Source organism: Syngnathoides biaculeatus, chromosome 12, assembly GCF_019802595.1.
Source record: "Syngnathoides biaculeatus isolate LvHL_M chromosome 12, ASM1980259v1, whole genome shotgun sequence".
Taxonomy (NCBI): Eukaryota; Metazoa; Chordata; class Actinopteri; order Syngnathiformes; family Syngnathidae; genus Syngnathoides; species Syngnathoides biaculeatus.
The window spans coordinates 1,588,576-1,611,286 of record NC_084651.1 but is presented as its reverse complement, the minus strand read 5'-3'; the positions used below and the strand labels follow the sequence as shown (position 1 = coordinate 1,611,286).

Here is a 22,711-nt window from a genome sequence, read left to right as displayed (position 1 = left end):
ACGCATTATTTCTTTTTCCATTCATTGCAATGGGAACTATTGAATCGGTTTCCGAACAAATCACTTATCAAACCGCCTTCTGGAGTGGATTGTGATCGAGAACTGAGGCTGTGCTGTACTGTACTTGTTGGTTCACAAGTAAGTGAGCAAACATTCTTGCCGTTTGTAAAGTGTCACCGCATCGCAAATGTCCTTGAAACAATAAAGTAAGAACCGCAAAGTTGACCACATCTGCCTCGGCTGAGGTCTCCTTTTGGATTTGGATTTGCTCGAAGCCAGCCCGAGACCCCCCTGAGCGTTTATTAAAGGTGCAGGCTCGAACAAATCACCCGTGTCTCCTCTTAAAAAAAAATAAAAATAAAGATGGTCACCTTCCTCTTTCTGGGTGAGGAGGTGGAGAACAAAACGTCCATTTTCTCGCTCTCGCTCGGCTTCTTTCTGGCTGCGTTTGCCTCGGAATCTTCTCGTTGCATTCTCCCGTGGACGCGCCGTTGCTCTTTGCGCAACGCCGATGCATGCAGACGAGTCGAGGCTCCGATTAAACGAGTCCAGAGCGGAGGTCGAGGAGGGCCGCCCCGCGTTTAGCGCTGGGCGGCTGATTAAAGCGCGGGGCGAGAGGCCATTGCTATGCGGCGCCGCGAACTGGCACACAAGGCCGCCTCTGTGCGCCGCTCGCATCCTCCTTCGCCCATTTGGACTCGCCCGCCCGCTCTTGTTGTTTCCTTGTTTATTTTCCAACTTTGCGTCGACCTTTTCGCTTCTCGCCTGCGCCGTCGAGCCGCTTTATGAGGCCCATTAGTGCAGACAGACCCAATTAGAGGATGTTAAAATAGGGCCTGAAGGCAAAAAGCGAGTCTTGCTAAAATGATGTGATTTAAGGGGAGATATAAAAAAAAATTTTATATATATATATATATATATATATAAGTACAAGTCAGACACAAACAGGAAAGAGGCAGAATGTACAATGCATCTGAAATTTGTTACAGCTTTATTCCAACATGGATTCAGGTTTTATGTTTCTCTCGGAGCTCTGTAATAAAAAAGTTTATTGGGAAAGGAACACACCTGTCTGCATATGATGTTTCCAAAAATGTATTCGCAGCATTTGACGTTTGAAATGACTGGATTTTTCCCTCCCAACCTTCCAAAGTGACAACGTCCCCCGCAATCCATCAGGAAAATACTTGACTTTTTCCTCATTTTGTCATGGTAGTCAGCGAAATAGATCAAACATAACTTCCTCAAAATTCAAAATACTCTACGATAATTTTTTTTTTTTTTTTTCAAATCCGTCCCGAATGTACGGGTGAATTCCCAACCTTTGCCGATATACTCCACCGAATTTCTACTACATATTGATTGGAGTTCCACTCGTGGTAAATTCGGCAGATTGCTCTTAATTTGGAAAGCGACATGCCTGCAGTGTTTTCCACATTTTCGTATGTCCATCCATCCGTTCTTCTTTTCCGCTCATCCTCACGAGGGTCGCGGCGAGTGCCGGAGCCTATCCCAGCTGTCACCGCGCAGGAGGCGGGGCACACCCTGAACTGGTCGCCGGCCAATCGCCGCACTCACCATCACACCTAGGGGCAATTTAGAATGTCCAATTAATGTTGCACGTTTTTGGGGTGCAGGAGGAAACCGGAGTGCCCACCCGGAGAAAAGCCACGCAGGCACGGGGAAAACATGCAAAATCCACACAGGCGGGTCCGGAATGCTTTACCACCTAATCCACCGTGCCACCACCATTTTGGTAGGTACACATCCTTATTCCAAAATGGATGCCATATTTGTATCCTCTCAAAAATCTGCAAAGCGAGACCCAAAATGATAGTGCGGGGGGGGGGGGTCATTTCTGCATACTTATGCGTGTAAGATGTAATCACAGCCATCGCAGAGACTCTCTGGAGTGAACTCAGCCGCGTCCTGGTTCTGTTTATCATCCTTGAGATGTTTCGGCAGCCGATCGATGGTCCAAAAATTGCGTCGAAAAAGCACACAGCCATTTTCAAAAAAGTTCCCACGGTTGAGAGTGCGTGGCAGGAGCAACGCAAACATCAAGTCAATGGAAGTGTCTGAAAAGCACAAATACGGGAAAACAATTTCATCTACTTTGAAGGTCTTGGCCGTTCGTAAATGGAAGACCAATCCTGACACAAATCACAAAATGTTCTGTATTGTTGCTAGAACAAAGACTTCACCCGTTGGCACCGCAGTGTAATTAATTATCGGCAGCAAAGGAGTCACATTGATGGAATTCCTAGTTCGCTATGCGCATTCGTTTAATTATCCTGATGAAACTTGGAAGGTGACAAAAACAAGTCACTGTTGATAAAGTTGGATTGAAATGAAACGGCGGTAAATACTGAAAAGCGATTGACTGAGCAATTGGCGTATTTTCCGCGAAATAACGTGCAGATAATTTTCTCAAAAGCCGACGGTGCGCCTTATATATGGATCAATATTGAGCCTTTCGTGCAGCTCCATCTAATGGATGCATAACGTAACCCCAGACTCTACCGTAGCGACTATTCTGTGCGCCTTTATAATGCGGTGCGCCTTACATATGAAAACAGTTTTCAAATAGGCCATTCATTGGAGGGTGCGCCATATAATGCGGAAAATACGGTAAAAGCTCCCTCAATTCACTCCAACACAACGAGCAGGACAAAATCAAATGTCACACAAATCTCAGCGCTAAAACGTGACAAAAAAAACAAAGTAGCAGTGAACCGACATTCCGGTATTTTCCGCTTCATCCAGGTCATCGCCATTATGCAATCGTTTCTTCCTTGGACCACATTCACCAGGTTTTGGTTTGTTTGGGTGGTTGTTTTTTGTCGGATGTGCTGATTGGAGGTCGGTCATTTTTCGGGCTGGCAGCTGTCGTTTTTGTGGCTGATTGGTGGGTAGTTGTTATCCGAGCCTGATCATTGGCTGAAAAACAACTAGCATTTTTTTAGCTGTTTGCTTTGTTCTAGTTATGTCTTTTTTTTGTTGTTGTTTTTGTTTTTTGGGGGGAGGGGGGTTTAGTCGATTATTTTTTTTCTTTTTTTTTTTTTTAATTGCTTTGTACAAACATGACCTCGGAGACCAATAGCGATCCTCGTGCAATAAATTAGCGCAGAGCGTAGACGGCGGCACATAAAGCGAAGCGTTATTGCTCGGCTACCTTGCGAGCATGCGCTGAGCTCCGGCGTCGCGACCACGCGTGCGATGAACCAGACTGACGATTACGCTTTTATCGTTGCATCTTGATGTTATGAAGGGGAAAGCCATAAACGTTATTACCTTCATAAGCCTTTATTAAATAAAAGCTTTATGAAGGGCTATAGGTGAGGGCCGGAGATGCCGGCGTACGCGCCTCGTCATTAAGAACCAAAAATAAACCTCCCGTCGCTCCAAGACGCGGCCCCGATATCCTCCCGCTCGGTTACCGTGCCGACGGCTCCGATTCAATTATGGCCGACCGCGCGATAATCCCGGCCCGCTGATTGGCCGCCGCCGACCTCCATTAAGCCAACGCGGCGGGGAGGAGGACGAGGGGCTCCGCGGAAAGCGTAAGACGGGGAGAAGGCGGACAAAGGCTCGAGTGACTGAAAACGTATAGCCCGCCGTTGTGATCCCCTCAAAGCCGTCGCCGCCGCCGCCGTCCCGCAGGCTCGAGCGGAAAACAAACAAGCTGGCCCTTAAAAGGCCGCGCCGCAATCACCGGGCCGGCGTCCGGCAACGCTCGCGCACAGAAGCCCGAAGACGCGTAACGTGCGCACCCGTGTGTTTTTCATTTCGCCACATTAGCCAAATTCAGACATCAGAGAGGCAGTTGGTGCGGAAAATTGCGCAAAGATGGTCTCCAGCTGCACTCTTTGCAAATGGGGGGATGAAGGAAGATGACAAATTCTTCAAAATGGGCACGAGCGAGAATGGAAACTGGAAAGACGGCAGCTGGCGCACGTGCAAGTGAAAACAACAAAAGTGCGACTAATGTACGACTACTCGCCTACTTTTTACTGCTCATCTCGATGACATTGTGTCCATATCCCTGGAAAAAGATTCAAACCAAAACACTTTCTGAACATAACTGCCATTTTCTTTACTCTTACACAGAGAATAGTTTGGTGTTGTACTTGTAATTTTTGTGCGTTCAAATATGTCATCAAAATGTGCAAAAAGTGCCTTTGAATGAGTTTAAATGTCATTTTATGCCATTTGCTACAGTGCGTGACTAATAAGTGCTTGCGTCTTGTTGAGCACGTTTCTATTTTCCACAACAAGTTAGCAATATAAATCGCGCTTAATCAGAACCGATTTCCATAATCACATTCAGTGAAGAGTGAAGACGGAATTTTGCACCGGTCGGGGTGGCGACCCGCACCCGCATTTCGACTGCATCCCACTTTTACAAGTTCAGTCTGACCACGACGCATTTTTCGGACGATGCATTTTCCCAGAAATCGCGCTAGACGATCGGATGGTTGATGTTTTTCGTGCCCCTGATGTGATATTACAGCATAATTCAAGTGCCTTACGTTGTTGTCAAGATTAATTAACTTTAGTAAAGATGAAACAAAGTTAAGAAAATAATAATTCTGCTTTGACCGGGTGGACAGTCCTCATGTATCTGTGCAAGTTATTTACAAAGCCAGGCCGATAAAGGAAATTTTTCTAGCGGACTCAACACTGCGCTGCCTTCAAATTGTCCAAATTTGACATTTTCCTTTCTTTTCTGAACTAGTCACGTTTGTTTGCGAGTCTACTGACAGGCCAAACGGTCTCGTTTCCCTCCCTTCTCTTAATTCTTGGTTAAAAAAAAAATATATATATATATATATATATATATATATAGTATAATTGTAATTAATGCCCCCCTTCTACTCAGTTCAATGGCCAATCAGGTCTCCCCCTGCGCGGTGCAGAGGGTGGAAGAAAGAAAAATTGAATTTGATCAGAAGCCAGTTCCCATCTTTGAATCAAATTGAGCAAGGAACCCTTGAAATGGCCCAAATAATGGGTGGGGGGCGGGGGGGGGGAAATGCACCCTCATACCAAAACAGCCCATGATCTTTCCATTCTTTATTGATTTTTAGTTCGTCCTGAATGCACGTCAATCAGACCCGGCGGAGCCGAGTGCAAACACTTTGCAAGTCTCTTGGGGGCGACGGCGCATTGACAAAAACATGCAGCAAGCGCCTTAAGTAGGGGGAAATGCGCCGATTACACAACGGATGGCGTTCTCGGAGACGAGGCGACGCGTTTGTGACGGGAATGTCAAATATGTGCATCGGCGGCGCGACGTTGGAAATGTTTGGCGACAAGTCAGCGCGGACGCACAATTGTGCTTTTGTCCACGAAGCCGGAATCCAAATGTTTCTGTCGATACTTCTTTTGGTTTTATCGTTTTTTTTTTTTTAATTACCAGCGGTTGGCATGTAACATCTTAAATCGTCTTTTCCAATTGGAATGAATGGAAATGCCATTAATCTGTTCTGCGCACACATATAAAACTCCAGCAACTGGGGTGGCGGGGGGGGGGGTGGAAGGTTTGACTAAGATCACTTCTGAAGCGCAACACAATTTTGAATTTTGGGGGTAAATTATTTTTTTTAAACTGTATTAAGTCTATGGCATATTTTTTTTCAGCCATGAAAGCCACTTTTCATTGTGTTTCCAAGCAACCTTTCATGATGCAGTTGTGATCATGTCCTATATTTAGCTCTTTAGAATTGACGAACATTAAGAACTCGCAAATTTGAGTTAACTTTGGCAGCAGAAAAACTGAATCTTAGCTATTAAAAAAATAAAAGCCGTCAACAGGAAGTCAGCGTGAGATGAGACTCAAGTGAAGCACGTTTGAATTCGCCCGCATCTGGCCAAGAAAAATGGCCGCTGTTGTGTGCTCGAGACCCCGTAATTAAATTTGACAACGTGCCCTTTGTTTTAATCTAATTATGTCCTTCGGTCTCCAAACTAATAAAGTCCTACTGAATGTCAGGATGGAAACGTACAGTATCCGCCTCCATTTCTTATTCGTCGCCATGATTACTTCAGCGCCGTCGCTCGTGTTGTTGCGCAATTAGTTAGCGGGAGGCACACGAATAAATGACATTCCTGAAATTCCGAAACACACGGGAATAAAATGTTTTATGGCACGTTATCAAACTTCGCTGGCATCTTCCGCCCACGTGCCATGACAAAAGCTAACTGTTTTGACAAATTAGCATTAGCCATCGTTGCACTTTATGGGGTTCAAATTCGGTAAGAATAAGACGAGAAATGGATGACATTACCCACATTTGTCTTCTTTTGATATCATGCCTGGCACATTTAATGGCAAATTCATACACATTGACAACAAAATGCAATCATTTTTTTTTCCTATAGAATCTTTTGATGGGAGGGGGGGTCACTGATGGTGCAGTGCTACACACGCCTGCCTTTGGTGCGGGCAGCGTGGGATCGATTCCCGCTCAGTGATGCTGTCGATATCTGCCCTGTGACTGACTACGGCGACCGGTTCAGGGCGTAGTCCGCCTTTCGCCCGACGCTAGCCTGGATAGCCTCCAGCTTTCCTGCAAGCCTTGTGAGGATAAGCGGCTTGGTTAATGACATGACATGACATCTTTTGATGGCGGCACGGTGGTGTAGCCACGGAGTGTTTGCCTCCCAGTTCTGAGAACTGGGATCCAAATCCCGGCCCCGCCTGTGTGGACTCTGCATGTTCTCACCGTGATTGCGTGGCTTTTCTGCGGGTGGGCACTCCGCTTTCCTCCCCCATCCCAAAAACATGCAAGATTAATTGAAAGCGGTGTGATTGTGTGACTTTCTGTCTGTCTTTCTCGATGTGCCCTGCGAGTGGCTGGCGACCAGTTCAGGGTGTACCCTGCCTCCTGCTTGTTGACACAGCTTGTGAGGATAAGCGGCTCAGAAAATGGATGGATGGATAGCATCTCTGATCTTTCATACAGTGTTAAAATGTCATCGCCACTGAAGCTAAACGTAGGTTTAATCCATCTGTGAAGGATCTGCCGGACGTTAGCCAAAATGGCTACTTCAAAAGAAAATGGCAGATTTCGGCCATTTGCTTCTTGAGACATTTTTTTTATGGGGGGGGGGTCCACTCATGATGGACAGGCAGATTTACTAAATGTCATGTTGCTAACTGGGACTTAATTTTTTTTTTATAAGAATCAGAGGAAAAGAAATATTGTGGTGATGACAATGTAAGGATTTTTGCTGAATCATCAAACGTGGACAAGAATGTATAAAAAAATTATCCAGAAATGAGCATTTTTCAACCAAAATTCCCAACTTTCCCTGCCATTTTAGCCGGATGTGACTTCTTGAGACTTTTTTTTTTTCGCGGACGTCCTCCTGACAGAACTCGCCGAGCGAATTTCATGTCGTCTGATGAAACTCGTTCGCGACTCTCGCTGTCATCGCCTGGAGACGTGTGAAGCGGTCAGCCAATCGCCTCCCTCCCAGCGCAGGGTCTCCCGCCGGGGCCCCGCCCACTCTGCTGTGATTGGCCCGCTGCTCGTGACCAATCCAAGGAGAGCAGCAACTGTTGCATATCGGATGGGAAGAAGCAAAAGTTGAAGAAATCAATCAGCGGCTAAAGATTGAAGAAAGTCAGTCATTTGGGGGGGGGGTGCACACAGACAGAAAGAGAATAGCGGCTGTGATTACTGACTGCGCACCGCCCCTTGTCTCTCCATCCCTCTCTCTCTCTCTCTCTCTCTCTCTCTCTCATTGCCCCCCCCCCTCCCGCCCCTTCTCTCTCTCTCTCTCCTCTCTCTCTCTCTCTTTCTCTCCCTCTCGCACATCTCGTCCGAGGCTCGCGGAAGGAGGACGGACGGACTCAGAGCGGCTTCCGCACAATCGCAAGTGGAGGAGGAGAGGAAAGAAGGGATGCTCCAGTAGAAGCAGGGACATCTCGGCCACTCTTTCGTTCAGACCCCCACCCCCACCCCCCGCCGCCCCTTCGATTGTTTGACCCTCATTTTGTGGATGGAAACAAACAAACAAACAAACAAACCAAAAATAAATAAGGGGGATTGCCACCAACTGGACTGGACCAGCAGGCTGCGGATTTTTTATTTCTCGGCTGTGGAAGGATTTTTTTTTTTTTTTCCTCTCTTCCTTGCTCGGGACGTGCAAGCGTTTGACGGAGGTAAGAGAAGCCCTTGATGAAGGTGTAACAACCCCAACCAACACTAACCCCCCCCCCCCCCCCCGCAGATGAGCTCTTCTCGGGGACGAGATTGAAATGCTCGCCAGTGCCCGTTTGGGTGCACAATTGTTGCGCGGGGATTGCGGCGCACGCGCCCGCGACGCGATCGGACTTGACGCGCACGTTGAGGCGCCCCGAGGGCAGTTTTGCCTGCGTGGATGAAATGTTTCGCACGTGATTGTCCGCACTTAAGCGCCGCGGTGCGATTGCGCCCGACTGCGCGAGTGCGACTGATTGCCTCCGACGCGCAACTTTTCATTTTTTCCGCCGGTCTCATCTCTCGGCTCAGCTCGGTTCGTTTCAACCGAATGGAAGAATTGCCCGAATGAAGAAGAAAGAAAGAGATGGAGAAATTTGATGTGCAGCTCATCTCTTTTCTCTTTTTCTTTTTTTTTTTTTTTTGAATTGGTCTCCCCCTCTAACAATCCTCCCATTGTGAGCTGCTTTTGTGCTTTGGTTTTGCAACTCAATTGAAAAAGTAAAGGCTGCGTGTAATTACTGCGCCCGTCGTACAACGCGGTTACATTTTTTTCTTCTTCTTGGCAAATCTTTCGCTTGTGATGTGGACGAGGCTCGGTTCTATTTTGCCCGTGGTTGTGAAAGTTTCAAAGTTCCATGAATTTCATCACTTCTGCTCGAAAGGCTTCTCCTTTTTCTGAATCAGTGGCGTTTTCATTTTCATAAATAACGTCGATAGCAGCTGAGAGAACGATGCCAGGTGGAAGCCTGGATGCGCGTTGATTTCAACCAGGCTGATGAATTTCTTTCTGCGACAATTTGGAATCATCTTGTTGCATGAAAGCTGATTTAAAAAAAAAATGAGCATGGAGAAGATCATTGGCAAAAATGTTCCTTTGAGTTCTTCGACGCAGAAAGTTGAGATTTGAGGAACAGCAGATGGGTTCCTCTCCAACACGCCCCGTCGTGACCTTAGAGGTAAATTTATTCAGTTGAGCCTTCCAGTAATTAGACATCACCCACACACACATACAAAAAAAATTGCTGTTCGAAGGCCTTGGCAAGGGACTCCGTGGAATCTTTCAAAGGTCCTCCGACATGTTTGGAACCAGTTGAAAGAGCGCGAGTGAAGCTCTTGAGGTTCTTTGGGGGAGGAGGGGGTTGGGGGTGTATTAATTTACGACACTGTAATTGTGGTATATATAATTCATCAAGCGCCAGCTGGGAGGAAGTAGAAGATGAATGGGGGGGGGGATGTCGTGATTCCGCGAGCAGCAACAGAGGGTGCTGTCGGGCTTCGCTGCGGCGGCGCGGCGAATGCCCTTCGCTCTTTTTTTTTTTTTTTTTCAATCTCAACCCCCCCACACACACACTTCTGGCCACCCCCCTTTCAACAACCCCCCCCCCCCCATCTTTCCCAATAGCCGCTCTCGGTAGATGGAGCGCTAGTTGCTCTCTCCCCCGGGACAGCCGATTCAATCTCACACAAGTCGAGTCTGTCTGGATAAGTATGTCGGCCTGTGAGTGGCTTCTGTTACCTCCCAGACTGACTTGGGGGGGGGGGGGGACCCGTGGGGGGGGTGGTTATTGGGGGTGGGGTTCCACTGCTACCATTTTGTCCCCGGGATGTTTTTCTTTCGCCTCGCTCGCTAGCGTCAGCTCTGAGTTAACGCGCCGCTCCCCAACCTCCCCCCTCCCCCCGTGATGAGTGGCCGCCTTTGGCGCGACCGTTGTTTTTGGGGCGCTCGACTTTCCGTGACAAAGGAACGGCGGCGGCGGCGACAGCGGCAACGTCGAGAGCTAAGCAGAGCTGCAGTGTTGCCGGATGAGCATCGTTATTAATGTGGTGTGATTGTTTGGCAAAGTTGTCGCTTTGCCGTCTGCTGTGTGAAAGTTCCAACGACCAAACTGGAGATGACAAATACGCGTTCTTGTAGGAATGAGGGCGGCACGGGCAGAGCAGCTGGTAAAGCGTTGGCCTCACAGTTCTGAGAACCCGGGTTCGATGTGTGGAATTTGCATGTTCTCCCCCTGCCTGTGTGGGTTTTCTCTGGGCACTCTGGTTTCCTCCCACTTCCCTAAAACATGCAACATTAATTGGACGCTCTAAAATTGCCCCTAGGTGTGATTGTGTGTGTGAGTGTGAGGAGGGTTTGTTTTTTTTTTTTGTCTCGATGTGCCCTGTGATTGGCTGGCAACCAGTTCATGGTGTACCCCGCCTCCTGGCTGTTGACAGCTGGGATAGGCTCCAGCACTCCCTTGTGAGGATGAGTGGCAAAGAAGATGGATGGATGTAAGAATCGGGCAGCAGCAGATGGCCTTTATTCAAGATCACATGCTGTTGGAGAACCAGTTCTGGCCAATATTTGATGGTTCTGCAAGTTATCTATTTTACCCCAGCCTTGTGACGCAATGAATGTTACTCGAATGAGGCAGCAGACTTGAAGATCACAACACATCATAGCAAGGCAAAAACCTAAAGAGAGCTGCAGTGTTGTTGGATGCAGACAATTAACCTCCGATAAGTCTACGAATTGGAGGAAGCAGCATTTCGCTCTTGAAAAACGTATCACGTCCCATCCAAACTAGAAGCCGACCAGTGTTCTTGGATGCATTTCATTTGTCGAAGTTGCACGGACCGATCTGTCTCTCGTCTTCGTCTGGTGGAGCAACTCCGAAGTTCTTCCGAGAAAAGGGCCGCAACTTGCAAGCATAAATCGGCGAGCAGCCACCGTGTTTTCGCTCTCTGTACAAGTTTCATCGTTATCACTTGCCTCCACCTCGTGTCGTCTTTTAATCTTTGGTCGGGCGTCCCGCACGGAGGTGTAATGATGCCCGCCGTTGATTCCGACGACGGGATTATAACCGTGATCTGCTGTCGCGGGCGGATTGTGTGTCAGGAGGGTGTAATTAGTTCTTCTTCTGACCTCAAATCCTTTCAGTTGCCCCATCACCCCCCCACCCCCACCCCAAAACTCCCTCAGAGGTTCAAAACAGAGACTTGATTGTCTGCTTGTACTGAAATGTCCATTCAGGTGTTTGCTACTCACAAAGAGCCGAAAGAAGCTATGCTAAGTGCTAAGAGAACACACCTGTGATCTGGACACAAACATCACACGAGTTTCAACAACTCTGGGAAGCACGAGGACGCTGCTGCTAACAACATTGGCGAGTCCGTAATAGAATATACCGGCTGAATCAAGATGGCGTCAAAGGGATTTTGACGTGGTTATTTCAAGGGGGGAACAGTTTACAAGTTAGGAACAAGGTGTAGCTCGAGTGTGGCCGGTCCGCCGGCATTTCTCCCGGGCCAGCAAGAACATTCGCCCAAATGTTAGGTAAACGTCTCACGGTTATTACATAGTGCTGCTTTAAACTTACGGTACTGGAGAAGAAGGCTAAACCTGGAGTTCCTTGGACTGCTCCACCGCAAGGACGCCGGACACTAATTCAAGCCGGCGTCGCATCATAGCAATTTTTGACGTGGTTATTTTACCAACAGATTATTCCATGCGTTGCTTTCTATCAGTTCGAGGCTGAACGTGGCCGAGGAATGTCTGGTCCAGTCCTGTCACAAACCCCACTAATGTCGTGACTCTCTCTCGTCTCACCACGGCAACAGAGATCGCATTCTTTCAAAGTCAAATTTGATACGGTTTAATTGCGATATAAAAATGTCGAGGATGGCATCAGCGGGGCTGGGCCTGCTGCTGCCCCCCCCCCCCCCCGGGTGTCACCGCTCAAAGAGCAGCTGCAATTCGACTGGCATCGGATTTTACGTAACGTTGCGTCGTCAGCTATTTCTATTACTCTGAAATGAGTGAAAAGTCGTCGCCGTGGCAATGACAAATGTCACTCATTTCACAAGGATGTCTCGTGATGATGACTTTCAATATGAGGGGAATTGTTACGTAGCCTACTTTAATTGCTTCAAACCTTGTAAGATCGCTTCTAAAATTGTACCATCAACTTTGTCGTGATCTAAGAGAACAATAAGGTGCGCCCCCTGTCTGTAAACCACCGCTACTGCAGCACCGGGAAGAAATCTACGGATTGGTCTGACAACAATTAGCGCCACCGACGTCGAACCGAGCAGAAAAGCTGAGGTTCAAACATGCCATCTGTCGACTGCGAGGCAGGCGTGCGAACCACGATACAGCTCGTGCACCTACGTCGTAAAATCACGTGACTTTTGTTTACGTCGCCATAATTGCCGCTCAAGCTAAGCATTGCTCAATGCTAAGTCGCTTGGAGATGACACGGAAATGTGTCTCGTAGCACGACGCCCAGAGTCTTGTCCGATACCGTCAGACGCTTAGAAGGTGAAAATAAACGACGGCACGTGGAAAAAAAGTTGATGAACTCAACATAGAGGAGCCATATTTAATGCCGAAGTCGATGTTTTCGTCGATTAAGAAATTGGACTGTTAATTGGCTTCCGCTTGTCTCGGACAACTGGTTTGGAAGTCGTCCCGAATTACGCGGAAAAGTGTATAAAAGCATGGACGCATACGAATACTTTGTTGCTGGATCTGTCAATCAAGAATAAATCCCACATAGTGACGGTTTTGACGGCTCGTGAACGCGGAAGCGTGTTCGGCCACACGTTAACCTTTTGCCGGAATCCATCGTTTTTTTTCAGCTAGTATTCAATACAAATACCGATATTTAAATAAATGACCCCTGGTTTCACACAAACTCGCATTCATTAACTATCATAGAAAAAAAAAATATCGTCTCCATGGAACGTACACGGAAGCGATTGCGGCCACACTTAGCCTTCGTAAACCTCTGCGACCCACTTTTTTTTTTTTTTTAATAAGTATTCTTCTCAAATGAGCCAATTTGGCATTATAAATACTTTTTTGGTCATTTGAGATTGAGAAAAATAATTCCTACCTGAAATGAAGCGATTGCCACACAGGCGTGTGTGTATTTCGGCCATCACGTTAAATTGTCGAATTCCAATCGATATTTTCTGATCTTTACAGCTGGTATTCCATAAAACGATCTCTTTGAATATTTGTGTCGTCTGTTGTGACAACCAACAGCACAACAGGTCTCAGGTATTTTCAAAATATGGAAATATGGCGCCGTGAAAATGCTGACGTCACGTGCACGAACTCTTTAGCGGGTGTAACAAAAGTTTTTGTTTTTTTTTTTTGCTTCACCGTAAATGATTGGGGAGCCGCTTCCCCCGCCAAACGATTAAAACAATTGACTTTGCCGTCATACCTTCAGCGTTTCTACCTGAATGAAGCATCGCATTTACATTTTAGGGCGGGGAAAAGAATCAAAACTAAAAAAGAATTCTCGTTTTCTTTTCCCGGTGCGGGTCGGAGCGAATTGGTGGGCTAGCTTGAACGCTAATTAATAATTCACAGCCGAAAGGATCCTCGCCCCTTTGCGTCTGCGTTAAACCAGACGACGCCGGGAAAAGAAAGATTTTGCGACGCGTCGGGTCAAGGAGACATTTAATGAGTCATTTGCGTCTCATTATTCCTGATAATAATTAACAGCATGTGTGTGCGTGCGTGTGTGCATCAGTCACACTTGTCTTCTACTTGGATTCTCTTGAAGACATTTGCTAATTTATCACTGCGATGATGATGTCATGATTAAAAATCACACTTTGGGATTCCTTGCCAATCAATAAGGTAACGGATTGTGTATTCACACACGCATTAGCATAACTAATGGGGTTATGTTAATTACAGCTGCTGCCATTTCTGATGTTACATGTTATTTTTTTTTTTTTTTCGTTTTTACACGTACGTGTCTGTGCTGGTTCAGTTCTCCAAGTGCAACGCGTGTGTCCGTGTGTGCGTTTGTGACCTTTCCACGGGCACAGTGTGTAGTCGGTGGCGCGCACACACGTACCGAAACGGGCTCACGGACCGCGAACCTGACCAAAATGTTCAGCGAACACGCATTGATACCCGTTGCTCGTACTCCCCACAAGCTCGGACTGCGGCATTTAATTTTTATCTATATTTTTTATTGTCCAGAGAGTGAACGGCAACATGCAAACAGGCCACAAATCAACATAGACAAAATTAAAAAAAAAAAAAAAAAAAAAAAAGCTGCAGTATATACTGACATCTTTCCACGGTAGTCGCCTCAAAGCCCCCCGAACACAAACGCGGCGCACGGGAGATGATTTAAAAAGACAAGACTATATTTATCCAAAGGTGTGAGCGAACACTCGTGTCACGCACAAAATTTCCCAAAGCAGTTAAAGAAAAGAAGAGGGCCAATCGTGATTGGCAAATCAGCTCCTGTGCGTGTTTTTCCCAGTAATTTCCAGTGTGTGCAATCGTGCGTTGGCTGAAAAGAATGAGAAATGGCCTGGCAAAATTGATCTACGCTGTATAAATCAACATGCGAGGAGAATTAGCGCAGTAACACAAATCCTAACGTGGTACTGCGAGGATAATGGGGGGAAAAAAAAAAAAAAAAAAACGATGGGATTGTGCCATCTTTTTTTTTTTTTTAATCTTGTCGTGGGGCACAAATCCAAATAAACAAATTAATGGATGTATCGCAGGGAAAAAAGCAGAAGAAAGAGATCCATTTTCATCATCATTTCTCTGGTGGCGTCCGTCTGCGCCTTCGATCTTCTTGCGGCTAAAGTCCAAAATCGACGACGGCCACCTAAAGTAAATCGCGCTGTTGTCACAAACCAAATGCACCTTTTTTTTTTTTTTTTTTTTTTTAATTGAGTTTGAACCTTAGATTGTCGTCGTCGCTATTAAGCAGAATATAAATGAATAAAATAACAGATTTTTAGCAGCGTTGCGTAACATTTTACACGCTGATGTTTAACGCGATCTAATTGGACATCTTATGCAGTACATTTTCCATCATCGCCCTTGAATTTCTCAGGAAAAGCTCAATATTTGGAAAATATTAAGTGTTTCCACTAAAATATATATATATACTCAATAGCACAAAAATTACACATATTGGTCTTTGATAAACATGAATGAAAACATTTTTATTAGCAATCCAAACGTTTTGGCAACGGAAAGTGTGACAAACGCACCCTAGTGGCTGTGAGCAGAAGGGCGCAATTAGCTCAACATCCCGTTTGGCGATGCCGCGACATCACCGCTTTTGATTCTCTTGCAGCAAAATCAAAATCGGCGTGAAGACAAATAACGCAGTCGTCGCAGATTTTGTCCTTCAAATAAGTTTCAACCCAACGGCGCTGATATTAAACGCAATTAAAATGTACGCAATGGAAAGTTTTGGGCCTCGATATGACATCGTTGTCCAATATTTCAAAGTTGCTCCATGTTTTCACCAAGGAAATTACAACGCCGATCCTCACGAAACGTCGACACGTTTTCGATAAAACTGACGATAACAACAAAGGAACTTGGGAATTGACTTTCACCCGCGTTCTGCAATTGCGAGTTCACACCCGCGTACAAAGCCAAATAAGCGCGACTTCCTTTGGACGTCTGAGAAAGTCCGTTTGGCAATGCCGTGACATCATTTACCTTTTGATCTTCTCGCACTCAAAAGCAAAGTAATAAAGGCGCAGTTGGCACGACACTTTGCCCGTTGATTGGCGCCGGAACCCTCGAGCCGTTCCGCCGCTATCAAGCGCAAGAGAAGGGAACAAAAGAGAAGCGATTTCTGTTTTGCGCTCGGAGCGTCGTCCCTGCGCATTTACACAATAAAAGATTTTTATCGGCGTACGTTTGGCCGGCGAAAAGCGAGCGTTTGGCATACAAAAGGCGGTTTTCTTTTCTACATTCCGGCACGCTTGACCTCTCCTCCATAATAAGCTCCCGCCGTTGAGTCGCCTCCGTCCTCTGTTATCAATAACTCCCACAATGCATCTTCCCTCGCCGTTATTTTTTTTTTTTTTTTTTTTCCAGTCCACTTCCTTCTCTGACACTTCGAATGTCATCATACGATTGAATGGGACTGCTGCTACTTTGCCGCACAGTATTAATTTCGCTTTGGCTTATTTTCTTTTTTATGACTCTCAGACCAGCGTCTTTGTATATCTATATATGGATATAAAGGATCATGTACGTCTTTGTGGGTTTGTGTGACTGTTCTGACCTTTCCTTTATGGTTAGCTTTGGCTCCACCAGGACTTCCAGGATATTCAGTGAACACGACATCAAGTACGCTCAAGCAATCGATGTATTTGGGGGCTTTTTCTCGAATGTTAAATAGGTGCCAAAACTGTTGCTAGTCAGAGTCATAGTAATTGGCGTCAAGGAAGTAAGTCAAAGCAATCTTGCGGTCTCCGAGGAGCCAAATTTAGCCTACGTTGTTCGCGGAAGTTGTGAAGAGTCTGCCGCATGCGCATGTTTTTGTTCTGCCGAGTGACGATCAGAAAGCTGTCGGAAACAAAATAATTTTGATTGATTGATTACTTGACAGTTTGTCACCCTCAGAGTATAATTGCCATTTGCCAGACATTTTTGGACAGTTTTGTCAAATGAAAAAAAAAAAAAAAAAAAAAAAAGAGTCCGGTTGCCTCGATTCAACTTTTTGTAGATTAATATGACCTGCAGAGGGGGGTGGGGGGGGGGGGAGATGGCGAGGGTGGATGACTTCAAATACTTGGGGTCAGCAATACGGACCAATGAGAGTGTGGGAAGGAAGCGAAGAAACGGGTCCAAGCAAGCGGTGGCGGAACAATTGGTGGAAGGTGTCTGGTGTTCTATGTGACAGAAGAGTCTCCGCCAGGATGAAGGGCAAAGTTTAGAAACCAGCGGCGAGGACGGCCATGATGGACGGATTAGAGACGGTGGCACCGAAGCGACGACAGGAAGCAGAACTGCAGGTGGCAGAAATGAAGATGTTGACGTTCTGGCTCGGGATAGGATTAGAAATGAGCTCATTAGGTGGAGGGACAGCCAAAGTTGGATGCTTTGGAGACAAGGTTGGATCGAGAGAGCGGACTTGAATGGTTTGGACCTGTTCAGAGGCGAGAGAGTCTGAGGATGGAGCTGCCGGGCAAAAGAGCGAGAGAAAGACCAAAAAAGGTTGATGGATGTTGTGAGGGAGGACACGAGGACAGAGAGGAAGATGCACGAGATAGGCTTAGACGGAAAAAGATGGCACGCTGTGGCGACCCCTAATCGGGACAAGCCGTCAGGAAAAGCAGCAGCGTGATCGAGAACGTAAACACACGCTGGCGCAGAAATATTTTTGATAAATGTTGTAATATGAGGGCTTGTCGTACGGTTTAAACTACTATTACAGGCGCTGATACACATTTTAAGAGGAGGCGTTAGTTTATTCGTGTTTTTTTATTGTTGTTGTTTTTTTTGGTATCCTTGGGTATTCGTCGCTCCCTGTCTTATGAATAGCGGCGATTTACTGTATTATCTCGCTCCCGTTAGGCAAAGCAATCCATTTGCTGCGTCAATACCACCAACGGTTCTCATAATTGCTCGCTCGTGTGTCCAGCCTGTCCGGAGACGCGCTCTTCTCCTGCTTTTATATATATATATATTTCCCCCCCCCCCCCCCCTTTTCATCCCGTGTTTGCGTCCTCAACGTGCGGAACGCTTACGCGAGCGTGTTTGTTGTGATGTCGGGCGGGTACGAGTACAAAAAAGGTCGCTGGGCTTTGTAAGCCGCACTTGAGGGGGCAGTACGCCGAAAAAAGCACCGTACAGAGAATTTAGCCTCGAGTTGGGGGAAAAATATAGATAATAGTCGAACAGAATGCATCTAAAGTGGAAATTCTTTCAATGTTTAGTGACGCTACGACATCATTTTTCTCATTTTCTTACTCTTCTCTTCCGGTTCTCAACTTTGAGATGTCCCGCGAATGAAATCGACTCTGTGGAAAAGATGGCGTAACTCCATCAAAATGGGAAAAAGACGAGCCATTTTTTGATACATGTCGACATTTCGGTGCTGCCACGGACACGATCCAAAGAAAAATGCGATCCGTACCGCACTTTTTAACCATAAAAGGATCGTCGGGAACGTCGGGCGTGTCAAGTCCTCGGAATTGATCGGAAACGATATCAAGGTTGTAAAAGTTGTCGGCCGGTGTCGCGTTTGTTTCTCTCGGCAGGGCTAAAATCATCCGGACGGCTTTTTCGCCGCCGCTAATCTGCCCGCACGCGCTCGCGACTTCCTCGAGAGCGACGGGGTTTTGATGAAAGGGAAGCGTCGTCTCGCTTTGACACCCGGGCGGCGAGGAAATCTCATTTGCCGGGATCGCAGTATCGTGTTTATCCTTCAGACGCGGCGGGGAGGGATCCATCCGTTCAAAGCGAGCGGTTTGTTTGATGAGCGTCGACCAGGACGACGGGGATGGAGGTGGCGCAGTTGACGGGAGTTTAAACAAGAGGGTTTGTGGCGTTTGGATGAAGAGGATCCCACTCCACGCTCAAAGGATGGAGGAAATTGTTTGCGGCGGGTTCGGGCCACTTGATGACGACGCCAGAACCTTTTCCTGCGTGAAAGGCAGCCGCGTGTGTGAACTCCGACACCAGCGATGGCCCAACCTCCTGAGGACCTTACACGGATTGAGTACTTATCACTACAAACTATAACTACAGATCCTGCACATTTTTTTCCTGGTGATTTAAACTCGTAGCGCTGTCTATACACATTTACATTTTTCCATGATGCAATCCTGAATTCCCGGTAAATTCCCGTGGAGAGTTTCCAGTTCGGAATTCTGTTTTTTTTCCCGTGGAAATGGTCGTTGCCCCTTTTTTAGATGACAGACCGAGATCTCTTTGCTCGGTCGTCATGGAGAATGACGTCAGTCTTTGCAGTTGCTCCGCATTTGTATCCCGATTTGAAGACAAGTCCACAGCTTCCGCCACCTCTTTGCAAAGTTTCGCTGGCGTACCAAAGCGTAACGCTGCCGAAAATCGATCAAAACAAAACCTCTGGACCTCGGTGGGGGTTGCGGAAAACATTCAGGTTCCGCGCGCGATCCTGCGCCGAGCCAAGATCTCTCCTCTCCTTTGGGTCTCCAGCCTCCCGTACCGCCCCCGAGATTGAATAATTTTTGGCCACCATTGAAAGATTTCCTCATCAATCAACGACCCCCCCCCCCCTAAGAAAAGGACCCCGCAGGGGGCGGCGCCGTGGCGAGCCTTAATGGCCTTTCAGGCCTTTTGGCAGACGAGGAAGGAACTTCATTCAGACCCGAGATGGGGTTCGACGTGGCGGCTCGCGGGAACAGCGAGCACACAAGGGCTTCTTTGTCCACCTGGCTGCGTCCGCTCATTAGAATAATTGTATTCTTCGGACTAACCAGTTTACGTACACGTTTAAGTATTTGTCACATTTTTGTACTCATTTTACCGTTTATAGTAAGTTTCTTTCTTTCGGCTTGTCCCTTTCGGGGTCGCCACAGCGTGTCATCTCAGATGAACGCACATATGTTTGGCACAATTTTTACGCCGGATGCCCTTCCTGACGCAACCCTTCTCAGTTTATAAGTCCGTTAAATTCACAAAATTAAAACTTCATTCATTATTTTTTTTTCAAGCACTTTAAAATTGCATGTGAATATTTGTAAAATGTTTATTTTATTGAACAAGTAGTTAAATGATACATTCCAAAATAATTATAAATAAAATAAAAGGAATAAACAAGTATTTTAGTCACACTTTAACATTTCTAAAAGAGGTTTTACTTTATTAAAAGTCTCGAGCAGCGATAGCAAATTATTTTTGAACAACAAGAAAATGTTCCTTTTTTACTGTTGAATTGTGTATGAATATTTTAAAAACATGTTTCACATATATTATCAAAGAATGGTTTGATGAAATCCGTCCGTCCATTGGGACGTTTCTCACCTCACCCATGGTTGCGAGTACTTCTTCTTTTCCTTTCGGCTTGTCCCGTTAGGGGTCGCCACAGCGTGTCATCTTTTGCCATCTAGCCTATCTCCTGCATCTTCCTCTCTCAACACCCCAACTGCCCTCACGTCTTCCCTCACCACATCCATAAACCTTCTCTTTGGTCTTCCTCTCGCCCTTTTGCCTGGGAGCTCCATCCTCAGCATCCTTCTACCAATATACTCACTCTCTCGCCTCTGAACATGTCCAAACCATCGAAGTCTGCTCTCTCGAATCTTGTCTCCAAAACATCCAGCTTTGGCTGTCCCTCTAATGAGCTCATTTCTAATCCTATCCAACCTGGTCACTCCGAGCGAGAACCTCAACATCTTCATTTCTGCCACCTCCAGTTCAGCTTCCTGTTGTTTCTTCAGTGCCACCGTCTCTAATCCGTACATCATGGCCGGCCTCACCACTGTTTTGTAAACTTTGCCGTTCTTCATCCTAGCGGCGACTCTTCTGTCACATAACACACCAGACACCTTTCGCCAGCTGTTCCAACCTGCTTGGACCCGTTTCTTCACTTCCTGACCACACTCACCGTTGCTCTGTATTGTTGACCCCAAGTATTTGAAGTCGTCCACCCTCGCTATCTCTTCTCCCTGTAGCCTCACTCTTCCCCCTCTACTTTTCTCATTCACGCACATATATTCTGTTTTACTTCGGCTAATCTTCATTCCTCTCCTTTCCAGTGCATGTCTCCATCTTTCCAATTGTTCCTCTGCCTGCTCCCTGCTTTCACTGCATATGACAATATCATCTGCGAACATCATGGTCCAAGGGGATTCCAGTCTAACCTCATCTGTCAGCCTATCCATTACCACTGCAAACAGGAAGGGGCTCAGAGCTGATCCCTGATGCAGTCCCGCCTCCACCTAAGGCACACCTCACCATTGTTCTGCTGCCATCATACATGTCCGGTACTATTTCAACATACTTCTCTGCCACACCAGACTTACGCATGCAGTACCACAGTTCCTCTCTTGGTACTCTGTCATAGGCTTTCTCTAGATCCACAAAGACACAATGTAGCTCCTTCTGACCTTCTCTGTACTTTTCCACGAGCATCCTCAAGGCAAATAATGCATCTGTGGTACTCTTTCTAGGCATGAAACCATACTGTTGCTCGCAGATACTTACTTCTGTCCTGAGTCTAGCCTCCACTACTCTTTCCCATAACTTCATTGTGTGGCTCATCAACTTTATTCCTCTATAGTTCCCACAGCTCTGAACATCCCCTTTGTTCTTAAAAATGGGAACTAGAACACTTTTCCTCCATTCTTCAGGCATCTTTTCGCCCGCTAGTATTCTGTTGAATAAGTTGGTCAAAAACTCCACAGCTCTCTCTCCAAATTGCTTCCATACCTCTACCGGTATGTCATCAGGACCAATTGCCTTTCCATTTTTCATCCTTTGTAGTGCCTTTCTGACTTCCCCCTTAGTAATCATTTCCACTTCCTGGTCCTTCACTCTTGCCTCTTCAACTCTTCCTTCTCTCTCATTTTCTTCATTCATCAACTTCTCAAAGTATTCTTTCCATCTATTTAGTACACTACCGGCACCAGTCAACACATTTCCATCTCTATCCTTAATCACCCTTACCTGCTGCACATCCTTCCCATCTCTATCCCTCTGTCTGGCCAACCTGTAGAGATCCTTTTCTCCTTCTTTCGTGTCCAACCTGGTGTACATGTCTTCATATGCCTCTTGTTTAGCCTTTGCCACCTCTACCTTTGCCCTACGTCGCATCTCGATGTACTCCTTTCGCCTCTCCTCAGTCCTCTCAGTATCCCACTTCTTCTTCGCTAATCTCTTTCCTTGTATGACTCCCTGTATTTTGGGGTTCCACCACCAAGTCTCCTTCTCCCCTTTCCTACCAGATGACACACCAAGTACTCTCCTGCCTGTCTCTCTGATCACCTTGGCTGTCGTCGTGCAGTCTTCCGGGAGCTTCGGTTGCCCATCGAGAGCCTGTCTCACCTCTTTCCGGAAGGCCGCACAACATTCTTCCTTTCTCAGCTTCCACCACATGGTTCTCTGCTCTACCTTTGTCTTCTTAATCTTCCTACCCACCACCAGAATCATCCTACATACTACCATCCTATGCTGTCGAGCTACACTCTCCCCTACCACTACTTTACAGTCAGTAACCTCCTTCAGATTACATCGTCTGCACAAAATATAATCTACCTGCGTGGTTCTACCTCCGCTCTTGTAGGTCACTATATGTTCCGCCCTCTTCTGGAAATAAGTGTTCACTACAGCCATCTCCATCCTTTTTGCAAAGTCCACCACCATCTGCCCTTCAAAGTTCCTTTCCTGGATGCCGTACTTACCCATCACTTCTTCATCGCCCCTGTTTCCTTTACCAATATGTCCATTACAATCTGCACCAATCACAACTCTCTCGCTGTCTGGGATGCTCAGAACTACTTCATCTAGTTCCTTCCAGAATTTCTCTTTCAACTCTAGGTCACATCCTACCTGTGGTGCATAGCCGCTAACCACATTATACATAACACCCTCAATTTCAAATTTTAGTCTCATCACTCGATCTGATACTCTTTTTACCTCCAAGACATTCTTAGCCAGCTCTTCCTTTAAAATAACCCCTACTCCATTTCTCTTCCCATCTACTCCGTGGTAGAATAATTTAAACCCTGCTCCCAAA

The 22,711-nt window shown here is 46.5% G+C and overlaps 1 protein-coding gene across 5 annotated transcripts in view; it reads left to right on the top strand.

The window, feature by feature from the left end:
* The window catches only part of cdh11 (cadherin 11, type 2, OB-cadherin (osteoblast)), a 110,063-nt gene that overhangs the window by 20,798 nt on the left and 66,554 nt on the right, over positions 1-22,711 (top strand). For 3 of the 5 annotated variants that reach the window (XM_061836558.1, XM_061836556.1, XM_061836560.1), the window contains one exon: positions 7,837-8,173. The exons of the other annotated variants lie outside the window; for them this stretch is intronic. The gene's annotated coding sequence lies outside the window, so the exon portion shown is untranslated. The remainder of the gene's footprint in view (positions 1-7,836; positions 8,174-22,711) is intronic. 5 annotated transcript variants of the gene reach the window in all.